Below are 10940 nucleotides of genomic sequence, written 5' to 3' on the forward strand. Positions count from 1 at the left end.
GTGCAAGCCCTGAAGGGGTGCATGCTTGAGATGTCGAAAGCCAGGTGACAGGAGGAGAGTAAGCATGGGAGAGAAAGATTGAGAGGTAAAAACGTGTGGGCCAGATTGTGTTGGGGTAATTCATCCTCCCATAACCCTGTCTACTAGTTATATATCCTACAAGCATATATTTATTGGACATCTGTATATTGTCTTCTGTGAATTACCCTCAGGGTAAAATAAAATAATAAGACATGTACCCTCAAGGTGAACCCTTTACTGGAAACTAATGAAATGGTTTGTACCAGGATGCTGAAAGAAAAAGATTCAATGCAGCCTGCAAAGAAGAGAGCCTGAAGGATGCTAGGATGCTGCCCAAAGGCTTAGGTTTCACATGTTAATTGTAGTGCTGTAAAGGGTGGGAGGACAGCCCTGGTCACGGTATGTAAGGGCATGAGACATCCTGGGGTGAGACATATCGGAAGGTAGAAGGGGCCAAAAAAACAGAACAGGGACAACCAGACCAGAAAAGAAACTTCATCTTCTTTAGCACTTTTTTTTTATTAGGGACAGCCTAATAAAAATTTCAACTATCAAAATTAAAGATGACTATTTTAATTAGTTTTCTAATTCTGCAATAGTTTTATAATTGTTTTCCAAAGGAAGGCTTTAGAATTGCCACATTCCTTCTTTACTCATAGTAAAAATCCTGTTCAACTTGCTATGATTAGAAATGTCTTTGGGTTTTTCACAACAAATCCTCTTTTGCTAAAGTCTGTAACTCAGAAAAGATTCATTTTGGGAGGAAAGTCTATAGTAAAAGCCCTTGGGTCAAAGGCGTCTGTCTAGTAGAATTCTTCTAAATGAAATCCAGTGAAAGCATATTGCAGGTTTCACAGTTTATATATGGCTTTCCATCAATTGTCAGAAAAATGGCATTTACATTCCTTAGTCAGTTGAACAAGTGCTTTATTGTTTAGTGATAGCTGGACTTCTGACATCTTCAGACCCTTGAGGTTAAAGTCAAAACGCTTTAAACAAAACAGCATTTATTCAAGTCATTCAGGGCTTAAAAAGCATTTTTCTCCAAAGAAAGGGATATTAGTGGTCATTTCCCAACCTTTATCCTTCACATATTATAAATTATAGCTTGCAGAAGACCTTTTGACCAAATACCTTTCAATGGACTATCAGGCCTTTATCAGGAGACTTCTTTGAGAATTTTTGTAAATCAGGAGCTTAAGAATTCTCATGCTATTTCTAGTGGTGATAAGGTGGTGAGAAATACATAAGATTTTTCTGGAGTAAAGGACACTTCCTGAGAATATTATGGGCACTCACAGAAGCAGAATTCACCCAACTAGACCTCCCAGGATCTTTTAATGAAATATTTCGTCTGAGCTCTAAATGTGAGCCTACAAGCTTTAAAGCTGGGAAAGTAGGTTTTGTAACCCCCAACCCTGAAGCTTGTGTGAATCCATACCCACAAACACCCATACATACTCACACACGTAAATGTCTAGCAGAGGATTCTATACTCTACTGAAACTCAAAAATTATTGTCCTTGTTCTATTTAATATATTTTATTAATTACCTGTTTGAGGACTTAGAAGAAATGTCTATATCTATGGATGACAAGGGAAGAGAGTTTAAATCAAGAATCAAGATTTAGTGAACCATGCGCTAAACCTAATACAATAACATTAAACATGGTTAAATGTAAAGGCCTGTAATTAGGTCTGAAATATTAACTGCAAATGTGGGGACTAGAAGAGACCTTGTTTAACATAATTCCTAAGACAGAGGCATGTAGGCGAGTTAATTATAAACTTACTCTGTGAAACAATGTGATATCACTGCCAAAATAGGAAACAAATTCCAAGTTAGGCTTCATTAATAAAGAAGAATAGTGTCTTGATCCAAGAAAGTAATTTTCCTACTTAATGAGAACACATCTGGAGCATTTTGTCTACTTCTTGGTGCCATAGAAATAGGATATTGAAAACTAGTACCTATTTAGTTCCTGAAATGTACAGATCAGTTGTTTTCAAACTTTGCTGTACAATTAAAATCTCTTGGGGAGCTTTTCAAAATCCTGATGCCGAGGCTTCACCCTATGCCAATTAATCAGAATCTCACAGGGCAGGCCCCAGGCAACAGTTTTTGTTTGTTTGTTTGTTTTTAACTTCCAGCAAAGTTAGAAAATCAGGACATTAGATATAAACCTCTTTTTTTTTTTGGAGACAGAGTTTCACTCTTGTTGCCCAGGCTGGAATGCAGTGGCACGATCTCGGCTCACCGAAACCTCCACCTCCTGGCTTCAAGTGATTTTCCTGCTTCAGCCTCCGGAGTGGCTGGGATTACAGGCATGCACCACCATCCCTAGCTAATTTTGTATTTTTAGTAGAGACGGAGTTTCTCCATGTTGATCAGGCTAGTCTTGAACTCCGACTTCAGGTGATCCACCTGCCTCAGCCTCCTAAAGTGTTGGGGTTATAGGCGTGAGCCACCACACTCAGCCATAAACCTCTTTTATCTATCTCCTCTGGCCATTGTCTTGGTCTCTCCTTCTTCCCCACTGCCTCAAATTCCCTCAAATTTGCACCCCTCAAAGGTTTTCCAGAATGACCTCAGTAGCCTACTTAGGCTCCCAGATTCCAGATTTACTTTACTTTAACCCACTCTCCCTTTACCTGCTGCCAAGGTGATCAGACTAATATGCAAATATTATCAAGTCGCTCCCATACTTACAATACTTCGATGGTTACCCACAGTACTCAGCATAAAGCTCAAATTCCATGAAGTGTACAAGACTCTTTATGATCTGGGCCTTATCTATAACCTATAAATCCTTCTCTAGCCCTCTCTTCTATCACTGCACCATACACTGCTTTCACTCTTGCCACACTTCACATGAATATGTTGCACTACTTCATATTTCTGTGCCTTTGCTATTACTCAGTCCATATATCTCTTTTCCTTCAAGTCTCAATTTAGTTAACTCTTTAAGAAAACAAAATGTCTTTGATGCCTCTACTATGTGTTCTATAGAATTTAGTATATACTTCTAATTAGCGTCAATCACCAAATTCTTATGTTTCATTTTTCTTTCTCATTATACTCTAAACTTTCTCGTTTAGTGTCTTATCGGTCTTTGTAATCTCAGTGGGTAGCACAATGCCCAGCACAATATGACACTCAAAAAAACTCTTGTAGATGGAAAAAATAAATGAACAATGATAGACCTGAAAGTCAGGTTGTATGAACTGACCATGGACATCTGCTCTATGAGCAAAAGGATGTTACCATTTTTAAACGTGTAAAAGAAAGAGACATTCCAGTTGATTACAGAAAATCATCTAGAAGAAATGAGTAGAAACTACAGGTGACATACTTTTGCTCACTGTATAATTAGAACTTTTACAAATGGGATGATTCCCATGAGGTAGGATGCTGAATTCAATAGACCTGTTCAAGCAGTCTGAATGCATTTCTTCACTGAATGGGGAATAGAGGGATGGATAAAGAATTTCTAAAATTCCTTCCAACTCTAAGATTCTTCCATTTTAAAATGAACATTTAGTAAACAAATCAACTGACTTTCAGAAAATATTAGTTTTAGCTAGAGAAACTATTGTCCAAGAAGAATGAAGACTAAAGCACAAAGAAGTTGGCTATTTTTAAAAAGGCACCCTTATCACCTATCTGGAATTAAAATAAGGGCATAAACATACTTAGAAAAATATACACTGCTATTTCAAGCTGTCACTAAATTTCCATAAATCAGGTAAAATTCTTAGAGGAAGTGGATCAGAGAAGACAAATAACTGCTATTTATACCAACCTCCTACCCTAAGCCCTAAAAACTCATGCATAGATAGTGACTAAGAGAAGGAAAATAACAAATCAGATCAATTATATTACAACTCTTTTACTGTCCAAGAATAGCCATCTCTTCCAATGAAGGAAAACTCAATAAATTACATTTAGAAAAAGCAACTCAATCACCCTTGTAGCTTCTGGCTGCCACCAGAAAGATCAGAGGAAGTTATTATTAGAAACTTGGGAAAGACACATTAGAAACCACAGCAAAGGCCTTGGATATTTAAAAACTCAAATAGTTTCCATCTGTGTGTCAAGCCATAATGAAATTTGCCCAAACATTGGATATACTGGAGAAAAAGATAAGTCAACATGCAAGATTAGTAAGTAAGAGATACATGGAAATGGAGACCCCTAGCAAATGTAGTGGTAGACACTGAGAAATTAAAAGTGGGAGGTAAAAAGAATATTTTTACTATAAAAATTGCACAGTTCATCTCTTTCTAAGCTAAAATGTCTGCATTTTACACAGAATTTGAAGAATTTTCCTGGCAAATAAAGCAAAGGAGGAGCTAAAATTAAAGACATTTCAAATAAGAAAACTGTGGAAACATCCCTAAAGGCCCATGGAACATTTGTCAGAGGCCTCCAGATGAGCCTGTATCTCTCCACATGAGACCTTCATCTTGCCCTCACTTACATGGGCTTGTTACCAAGACCCAGAAGCTCTCTTTCAGGAAAGTTTCTTCCCTAAATGTCAAAACTCCCACCTTCTTCTGAGAAGTGTCGCATGCATACAATTCACCACACTGTGCTTATTGCAAAGCCTATCCCATGGTCTATTCTCAGGTAAGGTTTATAGAATGAATGAATGAACAAACTCATCTAAGGTAAATGGATGTCACCAGATCCCAGTGGCCTTTCTTCTTAAACAAATTTAAAATTGTTTAGATACAAATATTTTGGAATTAAAATTAGTGTCCTTTAGCACACTACAATTATGATACAGACCCTGGAATTATCTCCTTTGGCACATCTTTGTAAGTTACTTTCTGGGCCAGGCACGGTGGCTGACGACTATAATCCCAGCACTTTGGGAGGTCAAGGGTGGATCATTTGAGATGAGGAATTCAAGACCAACCTGGACAACATGGCAAAGCCTCCTCTCTACCCAAAAAACCCACAAAAATTAGCCAGGTGTGGTGGCACACACCTGTAATCCCAGCTCCTCAGGAGGCTGAGGTGGGAGGATCACTTGAACCAGGGAGGTGGAGGTTGCAGTGACCCGAGATCGCACCACGGCACTCCAGCCTGGGCCTAAAAAAAAAAAAAAAAATATATATATATATATATATATATATATTTTCTTATATAATTCAAAATAGAAGTCTTCCAAATAAAAAATTCTACTGTCTTCAAAATTGTTCCTAAATTTTGTTAAAAATGCTTGTCTCAGCATCCTAACATATTCCCTTTAACTTGAGATCATGCTAGTGAACCTGTGCATGCATGTTTTGTCAAATTATTTTTCCCTTGTCGAGATGATGAGTTTTCCTAATCCTTCCAAATGCTTTCATCTGGGCTTTTCCTAAGCTCAGTTACAAGCCCTTTAAATTTATCTGGCCTTAAATTCAGGTCATAGTCTATGGCAATAAAAGTACTTTTCCTCTAACGAATATAACTAACCTTTACAAGGTGTCTAATATTTTTATTAAATGAACAAATAGATTCTCAAAACCCAAGCCACCCCCGTAGTAGCAGTATATCACTAGACAGAACGCTACCTTTTCATGCACTAAGTCTCCTTTTTCTGCAGTCACAACCAAAGCTAGATAGAAGACATGGAATTCTTTTTAGGCTTACCAGCCTGGTTTCCATTATCTTCATACGTATTTCCTTTAGGGCCTGACTATTTTAAAATCTCTTGTTATGGGGTTTGGAGTGCATCTTGAAATATAAATATTTATGGTGAATAAAAGCAAAGTCAAGTCATACAATTTTACAGCCAAAACTCCTGCCTGCACATTATAAGCTCATTTATTGCAAAGGAAGTTCTCCTTATTGAGAAGGAAGAAGTGAGGGGATGAAGTATGTCACTAAAATATTTAAGGGTAAGCAGCCCAGCTCTGTATTATTCACAGCCAACTTGTGTTGCTTCTCAGAGACACCTAAGTCCCCACAAGTAGTTTGCTAATGCCCTTCTTATCTTACCTTTTTCAGAGCTCTATAAGCTCCCAAACTACAAGAGGATCCTAAGTTTGTTGAAGATAAAATGGAAATTGTGAGCAACTGAACTACAACTAAACTTCAGAGCAGCAGCCCCTTCACTCTGTCCCGCTCTAAGACATGCTTTAACCTCCGCCTTCAGCCACTGCCAAAGCCATTAAGTTAGACTTACACCATCCAGACAACCTTGCTCCCCAAGCAACTAGTCTGGACAACTGCGTCCTGTTCTGCCTCAGCAATCTCAGCTCCCAACATAACTCTCTAACCATTAAACTGTTCCTGTAATATCTCTTCAGGGACCAAGTCCAGGCTGCAAGTAACGTAAATCCATTCTACTGGAAAGAGTTGTATACAACAGAATGAAAACTGGCTCGAGGTCAAGAAAGAAAGAACAGAAAACAAAGGCTACAAAAGACAGAGTGATTACATTCATACATCATTTTTGCAGTTCTTTTCTGACTTCCCTCTCAAAATTCCAAAGAAGCATATTTTAAAACCATCAAAGTCCATGGTTTCCTTTATTCTTTCATTTAGAATTCTAGCTCTACACATTCAGAAACAATGACATGATTTTAAAATGCTAGATGAATATAGCGTATATGAAAGTATGTGTGTGTGTATATATATAATTTTTAATTCCAAACACATTTTAAGAGATCCCAGAGGCAAAAAATCACACTGTATCACGTTTATTAAGACAGAAAGAAAAGTCTTCATGATTACATATGTCAAATAAGTAAGTATTGACTTATGCTTAGCCAAAGCTAAAGACAAGCCAAGATACACACTGGGAAACTGCAGAGGATTTTCCTCTTATCAGGCAGATACAAATACAATACTATCCAGATATAGAATGAAACTTCAAATATGTAATTATGTTTGAAGAACTGAGAGAACAAAACGCCCCAGGTACCTAAAAGAACCATCTATGCTAATTATCTGAGTTTCACATCTGATTCTTCCCTCTAATTCAATCAATTTTTGCCCATCACCATTAAACTGTGACTCTGACCAGACAGGAGCTAGGGGACAAAGACCATGCCCTCTCTCATTTTCCACCCTCTGATCTCCAGCTTATGCTTCCCTCTGGCAGAGGAATCTGGCTAATGAGATGCAGAAAGGTTAGCCTCCCAGAGCAAAGAAGGTGAAGGAGTGTGCAGAGTAGACTTCTCAAATAGAGAAGAGCTAATACATATCCCTGGCAATGCTTCATGGAATTGTGGAGCTGATAAAATAAGATGATACACATGAAGGTGTCCAGTATAATGCCTGCCACACAGAAAGCACTCAGTATACATGAGTTTCCATTCCCCCTAGCCTTGCAGGGCTTTCATGCCACCAAGTGTAAATTGAGGGAGTACAATTCACAGGGAGCTATATAGTTCCTTCAAACTGATTTCTACAACTATGTCCCAACTCCTCTGTTATAAAATAAAACCCTCAGCTTGAGAAAGTTTATCGTTGTGGCTCATCAGGAGTCTTCATTTTGCTGTTTAAGAACATTTGAGAAATCATCCTCCAAAGATGGTTTTTCTCCAGACTTAACAGAAAGCATATCTTTAGAAACTAAGAGTGAAAAATTAGGATTGTGGTAGATATACAGATAATTCAGCAAAAATATCCAGATGAAAAGTATTGCTCAAAAAATCTTTCCCCATTCCACCTAAGCCTCCCTTTCCCTTAGCAATGTGTCTTAACCCTAATGCACTAATATAAGCTAACTAACACAATGACTGAATCAGAATGACTCATCCTAAGTGCATGGACATGTATCTAGAATAGCATGATTACATTTATTCTAGTCAAATAATTTGAGATCAGAAAACTAAAAGGGAGAGCAAGTTCAAATGCTCATGAGTAGGATGAAAAGCAGAAGACACAGAAAAGTTTTTATCCTGAGCTTTGATTGAGAGAGATCTTTTCCCAGTACAAATCAGATTTTTCCTCCCCTGTATATTTATACTTCATTCTTAAACTGTCCTGAATGGTCTTTTGAGACATGATATTTGCTCTCATAGTTTACAATGTTAACCAAGCATAATTCTTTGCAAATGCTGTTCCTCCTGGAAAATGCTCTCCTCAACATCCCGCTCCTGCTGCTCCTGAAAATACCCACAAATCTAGCTGTCTTGTTCAAATCTCTGCTGAAACATCATCTTATCAGATAGGTCTTTCCTGACCACTTTATCCAAATAATAGCTCCATCTCATCACTCTCTTTCTCTCTTACCTTAATTTTTCCCTGAAGCATTTATTACCCATGACATATTATATATTTTTATTTGTCTGTTTCTAACTAATCATGTCCCCATGAAATCAGAGACTGTGTCCATTTAGTTCCTAATACCCTATACCAGTTTCAATAAATGATGAATATGCAAAAAGTATTTATTCTTGGCTGAAGACAGGCAAGGGATACAATGGACAAAGGATTCTGTACTTTGGGTTGCAGTATGCAAAGTAACTACAAGACATGTGATTTATTTTATCATTAACACATTCACACCTAAATCTACATATCTAAATGTGTATTGTCCTGTTGAAGGTCTTCCACTTTGGTATCTATTCACTTACTCTCGTTAAGTTGCCATTACTTAAAATTTCTCAGAGCTCCATTTCATTATTGACATCAGCTCAAATTATTTTGAGTAGCCTCAGTTGTAGCAAATATAGATGAATTTAATTTTCTTAAATAACCCTAAATCACTCAGAATAAGGAATGGCAAGTGAAGTAAATAAGCAGGCTGAGTGATACCAGTTGTGGTCAAATATTAAGGATGACTATAAGGTAGTAAGAGCTCAGTTATTCAGAAACTGGACTAAAGACAATCACCCACACAAAATGAGTCACCAATGTTTTTGCACAAGGGCCAAATCATCACAATAAATGCACCATTTTCAAGTCAGCACTCTAAGAGAAAACTGCCATTTTAATGCAAAAATTCTAATCATAACTTTAAAACTCAGCTCATTACCTCCAGTTTATATATGAGTCTCAGATTTTTTTCTCTAAAGAGTTCAATGGGAGTTTAAAATAAATAGTTTACACGAATTTCAAATCCTTGAACTCTTAGAGGACATATTTTAAAATGTACCTCCTCACACTGTGTTTTCAATTTATAAGACATTATTTTCCTTCTTCCTAGAAGCCTAAAGCCATGTCAGGGGACTCATGATTAGGTACTGCAGTGAGAAGTATCAGAGGAGAACATGTCCAATAAAATGATCTCCTGTGTTTATAGAAATTCACAGTTTACACAGGAACTAATAAAACTAACATAAAGGAAGGTTTCCTGACCCAATAATGTTTCTGAGAAGTATCAGCACTTTATACGAACCAAGCCAAAATGAGGCATTTCAGCCAGTCACAAATACACACCATGTTTACCACAAATCTGAGACAAAATTTAGAATAGCTTGAAACTTGAAAAGTACATTAGGTAATATATATAAAATTCTTGGCTGTGGTGTTAAATACATCATGGAAACATGTAGATCCAGTAATGTTTCTAGGAAGTAGACTCATGGGATTAACAGATCACCTGGTCTTTCTTCCTCAAATTTACCACCAAACATAAACATGCCCCTTGGGCGTAGACATGCCCCTTGAAGATAACTCCCATCAAAGAGATGCTTTATAAAACAGGCCTTTGGAGTTTGAGATAGGCCAGATAATGCCCCAACAAAGATAATCAAATTGTAATCTCTAGAACCTGTAAATGTTACCTGCTAAATGTTAAATAAGCAGGAGGCCATTAGCCAGAGGCTCTCTCCATAGTTTGAGTTCCTACATAACAAACTACAACCTAACTCAGTAGTAAACAAACCAAAACCTAATTCAGAGTATATTTTGTAACAAATAGCCATTTTATCCAATCACAAACAGCCAAGCTTCAGCCAATCACAGGTAGCCAACTAATTAGACCATACCCCTTCAGGCAAATGCTTCATCACACCATGCCCAAATAAGGCAAACATCCAACTAAAGCCAATCAGGTGATTTCTCCACTTTGGTCCCATGTCCAGCCTATAAAAGCTTGCTGCTCCCACAGATGGGCAGAGCTCTTTGAACCTTTGCCAATTCTGAGAAGTCCCCAATTCATGAATCATTATTTGCTCAAACAAACTGCATTAAATTTGTCTGAAAATTTTCTTTTAACATGAAGCAAAAGGGGTTTTGCAGGTGTGGTTAGGTTGAGGATCTTCAGATGGTAAGATTTGCTAGGTGGGCCTTAAATGCAATCACGTGTATCCTTACAAGAGTGAGCAGAAGGAGGCTTAACAAAGAGACACACAGAAGGGAAAGAGGCAATATGACTATGGAGGCAAGGACTGGAGTGATACAGCTAACAAGCCAAGAAATGCTGGCAGTCATTAGAAGTCAGAAAAAGCAAGTAACAGATTTTCACCCAGAGCCCCTGGAGGGAGTATGGCTCTGTCAACACCTTAATTTCAGCCCACTGAAATTGATTTCGGACTGCTGGCTTCCACAATGGTGAGAGGGTAAGTCTCTGTTGGTTTAAGCCACCTAGTGTGTAATATGTTATCCTTGCTTTAGGAAATTAATGTAGATTTCTTCCATTAACCCCTCCCTAAAGTTTTATTGAGAAGTAATTCACATATCATTTAGTTCACTTATAAAATGTGTAAGTCAACAGTTTTTAGTGTATTTCTAGAATTGTGCAACCATCACCACAATCAATTTTAGAGCATTTCATCACCTCACAAAGAAACTCCATACCCATTCACTATTTCTCTACAACCCTCAGGCCTAGGCAACCACTAATCTACTTTCTACAGAATCATGTATTCTGGACACTTGCTCTAAATGCAATAATACAATATGTGGTTTTATGACCAGCTTATTTTACTTAGCACAATTTTTTCAATATTTATTCATGTTGTAGCATGTA

This window comes from Macaca mulatta, chromosome 6 (assembly GCF_049350105.2).
Source record: "Macaca mulatta isolate MMU2019108-1 chromosome 6, T2T-MMU8v2.0, whole genome shotgun sequence".
Taxonomy (NCBI): Eukaryota; Metazoa; Chordata; class Mammalia; order Primates; family Cercopithecidae; genus Macaca; species Macaca mulatta.